This window comes from Dermochelys coriacea, chromosome 3 (assembly GCF_009764565.3).
Source record: "Dermochelys coriacea isolate rDerCor1 chromosome 3, rDerCor1.pri.v4, whole genome shotgun sequence".
NCBI classification, from domain to species: Eukaryota; Metazoa; Chordata; order Testudines; family Dermochelyidae; genus Dermochelys; species Dermochelys coriacea.
The window spans coordinates 119,950,861-119,966,901 of record NC_050070.1 but is presented as its reverse complement, the minus strand read 5'-3'; the positions used below and the strand labels follow the sequence as shown (position 1 = coordinate 119,966,901).

Here is a 16,041-nt window from a genome sequence, read left to right as displayed (position 1 = left end):
GACTTCAACGTGAAGCTGCAGAACTGGAATTAATTTGCAAATTGGATACCATCAGATTAGGCCTAAATAAAGACTGGGAGTGGTTGGGTCATTACAAAACCTAAACTTAATTTCCCCAATACTAATTTCTCCCTACAGTTACTCACTTCTTGTCACAGGTTTCAGAGTAGCAGCCGTGTTAGTCTGTATTCGCAAAAAGAAAAGGAGTACTTGTGGCACCTTAGAGACTAACAAATTTTATTAGAGCATAAGCTTTCGTGAGCTACAGCTCACTTCATCGGATGCATTTGGTGGAAAAAACAGAGGAGAGATTTATATACACACACACAGAGAACATGTATGATAAACCCATTGTTTCATGTTCTCTGTGTGTGTGTATATAAATCTCTCCTCTGTTTTTTCCACCAAATGCATCCGATGAAGTGAGCTGTAGCTCACGAAAGCTTATGCTCTAATAAAATTTGTTAGTCTCTAAGGTGCCACAAGTACTCCTTTTCTTTTCACTTCTTGTCAACTGTCTGTAATGGGCCACTCTCTTACCACTTCAAAAGTCATTTCTCCTCCCTTGGTATCCTGCTTTTAATTGTTTTATCTCATTAGACTGACCTCACACTTGGTAAAGCAACCCACATCCTGTAATGTATTTATACCTGCTCCTGTATCTTTTACTTCATACATCTGATGAAGTGGGTTCTCGCCCATGAAAGCTTATGCCCAAAAAAATGTATTAGTCTCTAAGGTGCCACAAGGACTCCTCTTTTTTTTTGCTCATACAGACTAACACGGCTACCACTGAAACAATTCTCCATAGTGACCTCTGGAGCCTTAGTCCTAACCAACAGTGATCCAGGTGCCAGAACAAAAGGAGGAAACTCATTATACAAAGGTGCACTTCTGAGGTATGAGCCAAACACGGTGAATTACAGCTCAGTGTAACATATCCTTACAAGAAATGAAAGCACTTCTAGTCTATTGGTTTTTCTTTCTTCCATACTTACTTCCCAGTTTTCTTTTATTTCTTACTCTGCTTATTTTCCTCTTCCTCCAGTTCTTGTTTCCCCTATACTATTCCTTTTTTTTCTTTCTATCCTCTAACCATCTGTTCCTCCAAAGTCTCCTTTTCTACTTCCTAACTCATCTCATGATAGCCTTTCCTTGATAACTAGTCTTTTCCATCTTTTTAAGTCCTCTTCCTTCATTAGATTCCCCTCCTTTCCCTCTTCTCTCCACAGTTTACTCTCTCCCTCTAATTTAGACTGGCATATGTTCAAATAACTTACTAATATAACTATGAGCAGTAGAAGCAAAGGGAAATAGCAAACAACTTTTGTATTGTGTTAGCAGGACTTAATCAGTGTTACTGAATTCTGTCTGTTCAAAAAGTATCTGGAGTAGCTGTGAGTTTTTCATTTTCAGTAGTTGAGAGTTTCCCTCGTTCTTAGCTGGTAGACTGACAAAGCAACCTGATTAAAAATAAAATGATTTCAGCAATTGTGAAATAGTGCGTGACATAATGGACAACATAATGTTTACATTGGTACCGATTCTAACAGCATGCTCTTAATTCAACATAAAACTATGCTCTTCTAAAACTCAGGTACAAGGAGAACCCTTTTACAGCCAATCATATTCTAGCCCTATAAAGAATTACAATATCAATCTAAACTGGAATGTAAGGTAAAGCTCACCCCCGGGCAGCTTAAATTTACACTGTAAGCAAGGGACTTACTCACCCCCTAACATCAAGAATCATAACACACCGTGATTACTGCATGTAGATGTGCACTATCCCAGGAATCAATGAATGTTAGTGCTATAGTTATTATCAAATCCAGCGGCTTTTGCAATTAACCCAATATGACAACTGTATGGAAGACTTAAATTAAGGAGCATCACATTACACAGAGTAAATCAATAAAGTGAAAATGCAGGCGCTGACAACACTTACAATTTGGCCTGTTATTACAACATCCCAATTCTTTGAATGGAAGGTATTTATACTTCCATTGAATCACGACCGATATTCAAATTCTCTAAAGATCATGATGTACAAAAACATAGCATCTAAACCAGAAATGACTTGTGTACACCACAGCCAGTTACAGCTATCGGAAAGACCTTAAAAGGTAATTTCTCCTTCAAGAGCATGTCTGGCAGTCTAGTATACATAGGTGGATCCTTCTCCTTTAAGACAAAGAAGGACCTACATATGTGCTCTAGAATGTGAGACAGGGTGATCCTGAGCAGAAATCTACAGTCTAAAAATAAATTTCACAGTATTGGCTAAATATAAGATGTGCCAATTATAACATCTGATTTTTATAAAATAAAAACTGGGTTTAGCTTTGTTTTTCTCATGATAACTGAGCTGATGAAGATAATGAGATTTACGGAAACTGAAAGTTAGTTGAAATTTGAAATAGTAAGAAAACAGAGCCTCTTTATTATTTAAAATAATAAAAACCCAAAATATTATTGGTTATCCCAGATATAATCAGTATGAGCCACATCACTATCCTTCCAGACAATAAGACAGCCATAGTATTGGCTTTTACAGTGGGCATTACATTGGCTGTACCTAAATAAGTTGGTGTTTTAGAAATCTGAATGAGAGGGAAAAGTCTCTTACTTTTAACAGCTGGAGACATGTCTGATAACCTGAGTTCTTTAAACTTATTTGAAGTATGGCCCAAAATGTAGGTTCTGCATCAAAAATAAGTAATTACGGAACCTAAGTATAATAGAAATGTTTCCATTTAAAAAAAATTCTAATGGAAACAATTTTTGTTAAGAAATAAATCGTTCCCTATAGTGTCTGTAAAAACAAATTCTGCAGATTATGCTATTATTATTATGATGCTAGAATCTGAGCAGGATATAGATTAGAAATAAATGAAACTCACAATGTCTTTTTATTGTCCAACCCAAGAGAAACTCAAAATAGAGATATGGCCCAACCCTCAGAGTTTGGGAATTGTGGGGAAATACATACACACAGTGTTTGACATATTCTGCTGTGACTCTAAGGTATTAGAACCTTCAGATTTAACATTTGGTTAATGATATAGTCCCTGATCCTGCGCCACTGAAGTTCATGGAAGTTCTGTCATTGGCTTCAACAGGTACAGGATGAGGCCTTAAGAAGCTTCATGTTTCCCCCCAACCTCCCTCTTCTGCAAGATCTCTTTCGTCCAAGATGTTTTAGTTGTACTGCTCTGTTTGCTTTTCTCATATATTATTTCTCATTATAACTTATGAAATCTTAAATAATGTTAAAACATACAAATAAAATTTCAGATCCACATCTGGACTTTTCCAAAACTGGAGAACGGAACTGGAGAACAAACTTCGGTTTGGCCTATCAATGAGTGAGGAGTCAGCAACTACAGAGGCTGAATTGGTATGAAAACCTCCCAATGTTCTTAGGTGTTCAGGAATGGGGTTTGGGGTCAACCCTACAAATTCAGTAAAAAGTAAATAGGCACCCTAAAGAGTGAAAAGTACATTACATCTTAACAAATTCCTTCAATTTTAACAATCTAAGGTGTTATTTGTAACAAAGCCATTTATTTAATATTCTGACCTTTTAACATGACAGAGTTCCTTTTAAGTACAAATAAAATGAACTCCAACCCCCCTCTTTTTGGGGCTTTGTTTTTTTATCTGTAGAGCTCAACTTCTTTAAAAAAAAAAAGCAAAATATTTAAACGCAACCTCCCCTTTTTAAGCATAGCTGTTCTTATCCATGCTAAGGGGAAATCCTTGTTTAACACTGGCTTGGTTAACATGTTTTCTAACACAATATATTTTTCCCCAGTGTGGACAAAGTCTCTGAAAAGTAGGGCTGCAGCAGGAGAGCTCTGAAATGGAACAGAATTTCTGAAAAACTCACAGGACTCATATGCTGCATCTTTGGAAACTGCTGCTATGGCAGCAAGGGAGGGAACTCCTACCATAAAACTAGCTGACCTGTTAAAAAGAAGAAATTGCAAACAGCTAAACAAGGAGGTGCAAGAGAGTGGGAAATATGAATGCAATGGCAGAGAGCTCCAGGTGGTCAACAGACAGATGCTTCAAACTGCTTATGTCAGCAGTGCAAGCCTACAATATAGGAACATCCTCCCTCTCCATTGCAACCAAGTGCTGAAAGATGGAAAAAAATATCTTTGCTCTCGCTGTGACAGCAAGACTGAGGAGACAGCATTATAAGGGATGGACATGTTTGCATGGTAAAAATAGGGAGAATTCATTCAATAGAGATAGAATTGCAGATGGAAATATAACAGGTTATATGATGATGGTGATGAACTAAGAATAAACACAGAGTTTACCTGTTTAAACAGCCGTCTCCTCTTGCAAACAGTGAACAGAACAACAGCAGCATATTCTGCATAGATGTGTCTGAGAAACACAGAGGTCAAAAAGTTCCTGGAGATCTCCCCTACCGCAAACCGTTGAAAGGGCTAAAGCCTATTACAAATAGCAAAGGAAAATGGCGTCTCTCCTTTACAACACATTCTTCTATCAAAACACTGGTCTGTAAATTTGTAAAATTCATTTTGCATAAATGTAATAATTTGGATAAAATACATATAATTTAGCAACAAAATGACTGTATGGAAGCACAAAAAGGTCAAAACCACATCTATATTATGCAAAAAAAGGGCAGGGGGCTGCTGCAGGGAAGAGTAATTTAGTAAAGACAGACATAACCTTCCTTATATTATTTAGGACATAGTTGTAGTGTGGTTAGCCCTAAAAATACATCAGTTGCATCTTTATAGGAAGCAAAACAAGGACTTATTTAAATTGTGCAATTCTGTTTGTGCCCATCTCATATGCAATATTGCCAATCGCATCATGAGTGAGGTATCAAAAAATGAGATTTAAAAAAAATCATAATACATGTGGGGTTCTTTTTAGTTTCTGAGCCATAGATTACACTTGTCACATTATCAAGTTTTTTCTGCAACCATGAGATCTAGAAACATACTTTTTTCTTTTAAATGAAAGCTGAGATTCTCACATAATAATCACTTTATTCCAGGAGCTGAGGCTTGGAAAAAAACACCACCACCAAAATCCAAATACGATGAGAATCATAATAAAATCATGAGAGTTGGCAACACTGCTTATGAAAATTAGGACAAATAAAGTTTCTTTATAACTAGTAACCCTTGCCTAAATCACTGATACACATGATCCAAGATGAACCACACGTTAGCTGTGAAAAATGGTAAAACAGCCGGCAAAGTACATACTTGTCAATTCATGTAAGAAGTGCTGCACAACTGAGGTATATGTGCATAGGAGACTGAAAGGCTCAGGTGAGTGGTAAAGGTGAAGGTTCCATATCCTGTGTCTCTAATTCAGATCCAGCATAGGGTAGTAGTGGCTGAAACCGGCTACCACCTCAAGCAAGCCCATTTGCTAACCTATGGTAAAATCAGGCAGACCACTCAACACTGCAGACACATACACACACACAGACACACGCTTAACTTTGTTAAGCATGTGCAGAAGTCTTTGCAGGATCATGGCTGCAGTAGTTTAGCTCCAGTTTCCTGTAGATAGATGTCCATGTCACAAAACTCACTGGCATTAACTGGAATGCTTGTTTGCATTCTAAATAAGGACTCCAGGGCTTAAAAGGGCAGACACTGAAGTAACCTTCATTCCTGGAGGAAATTCCTCCAGATAATGTCTGAACATGAGGCAGAGTGGCAAGACAGTGGGATTGCTTGCACTACTACTGCCATGCTGTATCTGCTCTGGGGATCAGTACAGACTTGGGTCTCCAGAGTTGTCAGGCCGGTATCTCTTACAAGCACGAAAGGCCTGATCCTGAGAAACGTTTAGTGACCTTATCTGAAGTCAGTGGGAGTTCTGACCTTTTACACAATTTGTAAAAATACGTGGTTTGTGATATCCAAATCGGAATGTCTGTATTCTCTCTCTCTAGAGAGAAATGTATCATGTTTGGAATTTACAGTGCATCTTTCAGCCAAGGGTCTTAAAGCAATTTGAGTAGATGGGTAAAATGACCCCAGCTTTACAAATGGGATAGTTGGGGAACAGAGGGATGATATGACTTGCCCAAAGTCACACAGTCAGTCAGTGACGTGGTAGGAACAGAACGCACATCTTCTGGTCCTGTGCTCACTGTCAGACAGCGCTGCCTTTCCTACCGTTAGATGTCTTTTAACAAGTGCAGTATATCTGGATAAAGACAGACCATCTGACTGTGTTTAAAACCAAATGTCTAAGGGGTTTTAGCACCATTTTTGGTCTGCTCAGAGCCTCCTTGGCAAGGGGGAGGCCAGTGGCCACACAGCTCTCAATTACTTTACCTTCAGCAGGCAGAGGGAGTGTGATCCCTGGTCACGCGCGGAAGCAATCCTGAGTCTGAAAGAATTAACAGGAAAAGTCCCTGGCTCTGAGTAAGTGCTCACTTCTAGAAGCTGTTGTGGGATTGCAGTGAAAGGTAGGTTTCAGAGTAGCAGCCGTGTTAGTCTGTATCCGCAAAAAGAAAAGGAGGACTTGTGGCACCTTAGAGACTAACAAGTTTAGTGAAAGGTACAATTTGGTACCGATTTTAACCTACTTGGATTCGTTTTCTTTTTAAAAACTTAAGCTCTCCTCTTACCCGCTTCTCCTTAAGATCAGTGACAAAGCTGAAGGTGAGAGAGTAATTCCCCCACCTCACTCCCAGAGGCAGAGCAGCCCAGTCCTGCGCTCCGTGTGCCAGCGCTCTCCAGCCCGGGCTTTGCGCATCGCCGGGCTGCTCCTCCAGTTCAATCTATGTCTCTGCTGCAGCCCGGCGAGCGAGTGAGGCAGAATCGCAGCAATCACAGGATCAGTGGATCCTTACACCCTTAGCTCACATGCCCAGACCGAGCGAGCTGGGCGGACTCAGCACCCACTCATCCGCTCCCCTGCCCTCCCCGGAGAGCAGAGCGCTCCCCCAGAGCCCGTGCACCTCAAAACCATTCCTTCCCGGGCAGCCCAAAGGGGAAGGAGGGCAGCCTGTGGGAGCTGGAAAACAGGGACTATTTTCTCTTACTGTGTCCTCTCCTAGCCTGGTGTAATGAACAACATTCCTAGGTTGAAGCCTTCTCTCTGCTCTGTGCCTATTAGCTGTTCCAGCTCCCTCCCTCCGCTGCTTGTTTTCCGCCCTAATAAAGATCATAGAGAAAATAAGCATTTAAAACCCCGCGCAAAGTGACCAGGAGTTGATCAAGTTAAGTGTTTAAGCCCCAAGATTTGCAACGATGCGTATTTCGCACTGTTAACATTATTGTTTTCCCTTCAAAGTGCCAAGAGGCAGGGGGTGGGGGATCTGCCTGCAATTGCTCCACATGCATCAATAGTTGTCAGTAAAATCAAACTGACGTCATCCTTGGGTAAAAAGATCTGTCTCTTTTGTTCTCGTTCCCCCCCTCCGACTGCCCCCCCCCGATGCAAATCAAAAGCAAGAAAAAATAAAAATAAAACAATAAGACTCCCTCCCCCCTCCCACTTTAATTGCAGATGCAAAAGGAGAGCCGGCATTAAAGATCCTGCCTAGGCTGTGCTAAATTTTAATGAATGCATCAAGCCTTTTGATCTCTCTGAGTCAGTTGGGTTCAGTTGTGCCGGAAGGTTAGTTGCATATCCTGGCTGATCTGAAATTCGATCGGCAGAGGGGGCAAAGAAAAAGAAAAGCATTTTAATGGGAATCAATAGAGGATCATAGGGTCCTGGAAGGAAATACGTGTTGATTAAAAATGCTATGCGATTTTTTTTATGTGCACGCCTTGTTTAAAAACCAAAAAACACAAAAAGCAAGTACCCCGCAAAACAGAGAGAGAGAGAAGGCTGAGGAAACGGCTTTCCAAATCACTCTCTGTGGGCTTGGGTTTCAGAGATAGGGAGGCAGTCAGCAGACCAACAGTTTGTGTAATGCTTCAAGCTACAGCGCGCAAATTTAAAGCAGTCGGCTCCAAAAGACATCATAAATCCTTATTGCCCTGTTTACTGGTGCATTATTAAAAAAACACACAAACAAACAAAAAAACCGACAACTTGCTCCCCACCCCTCACCTCCAAGCCGCAGGAGACCATAGTAACTGACGCAAGGGGGAAGCCCTGTGTTTTGTTCCACTCACAAGTTTTCATAGTTAAACTTTCTGAACATCATTTTTGCCACTATTCAGGAAATATTGAGCTGAATGACTCTATAGAAATCGCCTGACTTTGTATGAAAAACCAGGAATTAAAATTATACTTAACAAATGTTTAGAAAGAACTAAGTCACCTGATACTCAGACTTGATTCACCTGTCTGTTCATTAAAATAAAAACGAAACCCTAATTATAGTTATAATTATGTTGCTTTATAAGGGCGGTGCACACACACACACATTCTGACTGCAGTGGAAAATAACAGTGGAAAAAATTGTTGTCCAGAAAGTTAAAAAGTGACTTGTAGTGGATATAATGTCTGAAGTCACAGAGAGAGGACATTGTTGTCCCATGGAGGTCATATTTTCATCCCAAAGGAAAGTTTTCCTGTAAACTAAAAATACTTATCTAGATGTATAAGCTTTGCTATCTTTTTCTCCTGTGATTCTACTTACCCTTTGCTAAGACTTCTCTAGTTTAACTCAGAAAATGGTTCTTAATTATTTGTATTACATTAGTGTCTACAGCCCCTTGTACTAGCATGTTTATAATACATACACATGAAGAGACACTGTTACAACTAAATAGACAAGACAGACAGAGGGTAGGAGGGGAGACAGAGGCAAAGATGGGATGTGACTTGTCCAAGGTCACACAGGAGCAGTTCAGTTGTCTCCTGACTCCTTGGTCAATGCTGCATCCGCTAGGCCACACTGCTTCAATCAATGTTTTTTGAGCATCCCTGTCAAGGGCCCAGCTGCAGTAATAGTGACATCCATCCTGGATAAATATAGCAGAACGTTTCCCTCAAACTTTACAGTTTTTGCCAATCCATTTAATCATTCATTCTTACCAAAAACAATATCAGGCATAGGTGCTGGAACTAGGGGTGCTGCTGTATCCCCTGGTTTGAAGTGGTTTCTATCACACACAGCGCTTACAGTTTGGTTCAATGGCTCTCATCACCCTCACTATAGAAATTGTTCCAGCCCCCCTATTTTCAGGCATATCTCTTGATGTACCAAGTGGTGATTACAAACATTAGTTTTTACTTTTAATTTCTTTCCATTTCTCTTAAGTATTTATTGACTAGATTTAAAGACCACATATTGCTGTAGAGGATGCATTTTTCCTCACTCTGTTTTGTTAAACCCCTCCCCGCCCACTCACAATGGTTATCCGTACATCAGTTAATCTTTATTTTATGGTGCTCTTTGGAGAGAATTTGTGACAGGAAGGACATTCTTAGGTAACAGAGCATGCAATCGTTGAGGGTAACAGTAATTTAATTATACAAAGGAAGGGGGGAACTAGTAGATGTAATTCTTTTCTTTTAAAATGATGACGACAATAGTAATAAACTCTAATAAACTATTGCTGCTCGCTGCAAAACAAACTACAATAGGATATTGGATATAATGAGCTGCCATTGTCACTTATTAACATACAAACAGATGGAAGACAATGGAAGGTCAACTATTTAAATATTTTTGAATTTCTCTCCCATTTTAGTGCACAAGAAAGGTACCAGATTAATATCCCTACAGAATGAAGGGCTTCATTTATCTACAGAACGGGTATAACTGAGGTATCTTTCCCACACTCTAACTTTCTCCTCACTGTCTCAAACCATTTTTTCAGAGAGACCACAATTATGCCTTAATCCTGCAACCATTTACTCACTTGCTGAACTTAATACATTGCAAGTAGTCCTATAGAAATCAGCTGGACTACAGAAGTACATAAAGATAAGCCTGTAAGTCTTTACAGGGTCAGGGCAATAGTGGTAGAAGGCTACTGTGGGTACACTACAGTTAAAAATCTGCAACTGGCCTGTGTCAGCTGACTCAGGCTCAGGCTAAGGGGCTGTTTATTTGTGGAGTAGATATTCAGGCTCAGGCTGGAGCCCAAGCTCTGGGCTCACCTGCCCCCCCTTTGCAGGGTCCTAGAGCCCAGGTGTCAGTTTGAGCCGAAACATCTGTACCTCAATTAAACAACCTCTTAGCCTGAGCCCCTTCACCTAAATCAGCTGGCACAGGCCACCCATGATGGTCTTAAATTCTCAAAGATTATTTCCCAGGCCCTGCCCCCCTCCCATTCAGAGCTCTGGGCTTTAGCCACGCAAGAGGGAGAGGGCGGTATGGGGCTCAAGGCTTCAGCCCCCATGGTGCACACCAGGGATCGGGGCTTCAGCCCTGGTGCACACTGTGAGGATGAAGCCCCTACCCCTGACACCTCCCACGGGAATGAAGCTCTTAATCTCATACTTCTGCGCGTTTGAAAATATTTACTGGAACTCGGCTCCGGTGGGCTCTGGCTGAATTTATGACCCTAGACTCACGGGTCATTAATCATAAGTGTAGACATATCCTGAGTCTCAGTTTAGTCCTGGAGTATCTGGTGAGACTGCTCCCAAGGTTGCTAGTTATAGTGGTTAGTATTTTATTTTTTATATGGCGATCTACTAGGAACAGGAATGAGACACAGACTCATTTCACACAGGCCAGCAAATAACCTCAGGGGGTAACTACTTTTAGTCGTTCCTAACCTAGACTAGATTATCTGGAAGTTAAAGGCTCCATTGGCCTGTAACACTAGGCTATTCTGTACCCCAGTCTCCGCCATTGTTTTCAATTGAGATACCACAGGGATGTGCACAACAGTGGAGAAATGCAAAAGAAAATTGACTACCGAGAGCACACCATCTGAGGCTGCTTGCTGCTTCCTGCCTCCCTCCTGAAGACACTTCCCTCATTAGGGTTGTGGGAGTTTTTGAGCAGTAATCCAGCCTAATCACCTACTCCAAACCTGTTTTTACCATGGGCTCTATGCACATTTCATCAGCCCCTTCTCCCACTTTCTGATGATCTCTCCCTTTTCATTTAGTCTTTTTTTGTCTCAGCAACATACCTGTTGGTGGGGTTTCTTTTTTCTGCTCACTTGAACATAAACAGGGTGACTGGAAGAAGAGGAGACTCGCAAAGACAGGGAGCAGGCCTGGAAATAGTGTCCCGCACACACTGAGGCATCTTGCACTGTCTGCCAATGAGATAAAATGGACAAAGGGCAGAAGAAAGAGAAATACAAGCAGAGTGAACAGAGTGATGGCTTACTGACATTATGTTCTGTTACTGCTCCTGCAATGAGTACAGCATAAATGCCTATGCAGTTAGATAACCCCCCAAAGGCTGAAGAACAAATTAACAAAATGAGTTATGGCTGCCATAGTACCTTTAGCATGTTTCCTTTATTCCTTCATTGTTTCCAGTTATTGCAGTACAGCAAGTGGAAGAACACCAGCTATTCTGAGACACCTGGGTTAGTGCACTATGCTGAGTGGAATGAGGTCAGAGCTCTGTGCAACTGTAACTAAGAATGTCTTTACTTTTATTAGTTTGTGTCTTAACTTTTATTAATCTTTAGGAGCCTGAGGACATATATACATTCATTCATCTCACAGGTTTGAAAATGCCAGCGTTCCAAAAGTTAATTATATTTTTTTACATATTTGCATATGTAATTTATTTTATACAACAGATCTGTTTTTGCAGTGGTTTTTGTATGACCGCCATGTCATAATACTTTTCTGGGTTCAGTGATGCAAGGCAGTGGGGAGATACATGCTTCTGAACATATTACAGAAAGCTGATGTAAAAACACAGTATGCTAAAGGGTACCATATCACAGGCATGCCAAGGTGTTAAAGTGTATTTAGACCCCTCTCCTTCCCAAAATACAAAAAATTTACATTTCTCTTGTGCTATGTTTTCCCTACTGAATGATAGAAGAAACATTCCAGATTCTGTGCTGCGAGTGCTCTCCTTTCCCAGAGGCTGGCTACATCCATGCGTGTAGAGCTTTTGATTAGATCTGCTGTTTTGCCTATGGCTATCTTCCCTGCAAACATCCTTTGTCTATACATCATTTGAGCATCTATACATGATAAGATGGCAACCTTTTTATTAAAGCAAAACAGTGGCTTTCTTCTCTATAAGCTTTTCTCCTTCCTCCGCTCTGTATCTGTCCCCAGGGGATGTGAGAAGGACAGGGAACTTTGAAAAACCTTTCACCCCTTTGTTCTCCTTGGAAGAATCTGGGAACACTTTCTGTTTGTAAAGACCAAGGTAGACATTCATAAAAGGGGACCTTTTTCTGCGTTGATGGCAGAAAGGTGGCCAAGTTGCTAAAAATGTATTGTAGTATGTTAATAAGGTAACTTTTTTTCCATAAAAGAAAACAAAAATATTTTGATATGTATTTTTTTCTTAATTTACATGTTGATTTATGTCTCTCTTCCCCCCCGCCCCCCATTACTTTCTGGCACCAACCACAATAGCATGTGCACACTGCAATGCACTGAGGCAAGAGCTTTCTTTCCATTTTACTCTAAATGGAGTTTCACTATACCTGAGTTTACCATAAGCAAGTTCCATTGTATTCCTATTAAATGAATAAAGATTTAAGAGTACTCAAAATGTGAAATCCAATAGAAGTGGTTTGTGTGAAAAAAGCAAATATAAAACATACTTTCCTTACAGTAAACCAAATGCTCTGCACTAAAACACATCAGTTAAAAGAACATATTTTGGTGTGAAAACATGCATCTATTTTCTTCCGGGTAGTGTAATTAGTAGAGACACATTCAATTAGTTTTTACTACAGAATTGTACTTTACACATGGACTGTGGCATAGATGATGTATAGTGCAGTCTCTTGCAAAATATGTTCCTATTTATGCTGATAGTAATAGAGAGAACCTACTACAGAACACTATATCAAGGCAGTCATAAGTTCACCAAAGTTAAAAATGGAAAAAACCTGTTAGATCATCTAGGCCAGTCAACCCCTCCCCCCCCCCCGCAAATGGACAATTGTTCTCTGCAGTACACCTTAATCCAGCCTTGTTTAAATGTCTCAGGTGATGGGGTTTCTATCACTTCCATTTGAAGATTATTCCACAGTCTAATATGTCTGACAGTTGGGAAATTTTTCTGATATTCTGCCCAAATTTTTGTTTTCTTAATTTCATCTTCTTATTTCTAGCTCTACTACATTGAACAATGCTAAGAAATTCCTCTCTGTTCTCTCCATTCACCCTTCCTATATTTGTAGACAGTTATCATTTCCCATTGATTAATTGTCACTTGGCTTTATAATCAGTCCCTCCATCTGACTAATCAGTTTTGTTGATGTTCTCTGAACTTCCTCCAATTTGTCTACATCTTGTATGGAGACGTCCAGAAGTGAATCCAATATTCCACCTGAAGTCTCACCAGATTCATATAGAGAGATGCTATCACTTCTCTGCTCTGACATTATTCCTCTGCACATACAGCCCCAAATTGCCTTGGCCTTTTATACTGACACATCTCATTGCAAAGTCATATTCAATTTGTTGTTCACGGTCACCTCTAGGTCTCTTTTGCTTCTTTCCGGGTTTCTCCTTCTCTATGAATATCTGTGTTTCTGATTATTTTTCCTCAGTGTATTAGTTTTCATTTTTCCAGGTTGAATCTCACCTTTTATTTCCTGCCTACCTTTTTAATCTCGTTAGTTCCCTTTGTATTATTGCTGTCCACACTGATGTTCTCAGTCCCCATCCCCCTGATTAGTGTCATTTGCGAATTTCATTAATGTTCCGTTTTACCTCCTCTTCCAGATTATTAATCAAGATATTAGGTAAGATCAGACCTAAAACATATCCCTGCAGCAACCCCGAGCTCAATATATCACCCTCCGCCAGGGCTTTACCCATTGCATACAGTCCTTCAACCAGTTTTCAGTCCATGTGATAGGGCTCATACCAAGTCAATTGAAATTAGATTTTTTGTGAGAGGTGCCTTTAAAATTTCAAAGAGTTTTATGGGATTTAGTCATACAATTTGCCATTCCTTTCTCTTAGTGACAGAGCCACAGATGCTGCTCCTTCCAGTTTCCATATATGGCAATAGGGTATGAAGGAGCGAAGTGAGGAGAGATTTGTTTGTCCCTGGCTGATTGACAGGAGAGACAGAATGGGATATGCAGTTCAAAGATGGTCTCTAGTCTTTATTTTTATTGTTAAAGGTTTCATTATCCTAGCCATTTTAAAGTCGTCATTAATTTCCTTTCCTACTGCCTCATTGATTAATGGGCCTGCTTTTTCCATTCATATATTTGTAAAAGCCCCTCAGATTTCCCTTACCCCCTTTGGCTACTCTTAGCTCCTTCTGCATTTTTTTATCCCCTTTTCTCTGCAAGGTTCAATAGGCTGCTTTTTCTTATTTGATATCCCTGCCCTTTCTCTGTTTCCAACAGGAGGATTTTTTTAATCTTGAAATTTTTTAGCAGAATTTCATGATGCTGAATCGGCTCTTTTTGGTTCCTTGTAATTCATTTTTTTTTAAGAAGAAAATCAGATTAATAATGGGTGTTCTCCAGACTTCCTTCAAATTCATCAACTTTTTTCTTACCTCCTTCCACTGAACCTTTTTCATTATAATGGGATTTGGATCAGGTCTAGAGGACCCAATCTCCCCTATGTGATCTTGTGGGATATGTGTAGGCCTTTACTCTGCTATCTGGTCCCACTGGCTCCTGCCAGCACCTCGACACATGGCTTCTGTAGGGCCTATGCTTCAAGTAGGTCCCCTACTGTGGGTAGGAGAAGGATATAGCCACAGCATTCTCATAAAACATCTTCGACCCCTGATCTGTGGTAGGAGTAGTACCCCATAGAAGAAGTCATTTGCTCCAATGTAGGTTCTGAAATTGGACCAAGGGTGACCATAGAAGGAAATGGCTAGGAGACACTAGAGTGAATTTAGCACAAGTTTATAGTTGTGACAGATTCTAGCAAGCACCCCTTCCTGGCATCTCACTAGGATTGCTGTGAGGGGAATCCATGCCTCTGTGCTCTGGATTCCCTGCGTTGTGTTAAACTTTTGGAGCCTGCATGGAGTTCAGCCACTGATCCAATCTTGGGTCCCTAGGCAAACTCTCAGGGTGCAGATCTTCTGACTGGCACAGGAACTCACTGCCCAGCTGCCTACCTCTCTGGGCACAGCACTCACCATCAAACTCCCCAGTACTTAAGCACAACCCTCTCCCATAGAGCAACCCAAAAGGTGTGAAGTGTCTGGTTACAGTTTAGTTCTCTCAGGGGCACGCAGCCAGTTGTGAAACAGTTAATACACACACACACTTTGCACTGTCGGACACCTTTATGCTCTTTTATACTTAAACCTATAAAAGTACAGGAGAGTACAGATCATAAAAAACAATAAACACTAAATGAATATCTCTTCCTCAGCTTTCCAAAGCATTCTATGAATAGGGAGTCTGAGTCCCTTGGTTTGTCCAGAGACCTTGGAGCCATCTGGGCTCAGGAAAGCAGGCAGGGACCTTCTGCCCCATGAAGTTGCTACATGCTGGGTGACCTTTCCCTCCTGAATCCTTTTACCCAGCTTCTGTGACCTTGCTCTCTTTTACCCCATGCTGCTTCTTCCTGTCTGGTTCCCTGGTTCCTGTATGTTTCATTATTTAAACCCCTCCTGGTCATCTGGTCTCTCTTGTTCTACCCCTGTTAAGTTTCTATCATTCCTACCTTCTGCTATCCTTCAGGAGATTAAGCTCAAACTGGATTTCCCAAGGCCTGAGCTGCTTTTTAGTATATTCTTTGTGAGGGCTAAGGACTGTTCTTAACCGTAAGTATTTCCCATTGTCCCTATCTGGTATATCCTAACTACGGAACTTATCAGCAATGGTGGATCCACATACATATCTGTGCTCAGGATTCAGCACTTTTTCCTTGTACAACTTCATAATAGCAAGCAGACATCTAAGTTGTACAGACATAGCCCCAATTCATCACAGTAGTCACCAAAACTTATTTGATGTT

The 16,041-nt window shown here is 40.6% G+C and overlaps 2 long non-coding RNA genes across 2 annotated transcripts in view; one reads left to right on the top strand and one right to left on the bottom strand.

Annotated features, from left to right (window-relative positions):
- LOC119853528 overlaps positions 1-5,042 on the top strand; it is a 20,101-nt gene extending 15,059 nt beyond the window's left edge. The window contains exons 3-5 of the long non-coding RNA XR_006279568.1: positions 777-899; positions 3,298-3,400; positions 3,818-5,042. This is a non-coding gene — a long non-coding RNA (uncharacterized LOC119853528). The remainder of the gene's footprint in view (positions 1-776; positions 900-3,297; positions 3,401-3,817) is intronic.
- LOC122459103 overlaps positions 1-16,041 on the bottom strand; it is a 19,527-nt gene extending 3,486 nt beyond the window's left edge. Inside the window, exons 1-2 of the long non-coding RNA XR_006279569.1 lie at positions 16,030-16,041; positions 15,958-15,959 (exon numbers count right to left, since the gene is read on the bottom strand). This is a non-coding gene — a long non-coding RNA (uncharacterized LOC122459103). The remainder of the gene's footprint in view (positions 1-15,957; positions 15,960-16,029) is intronic.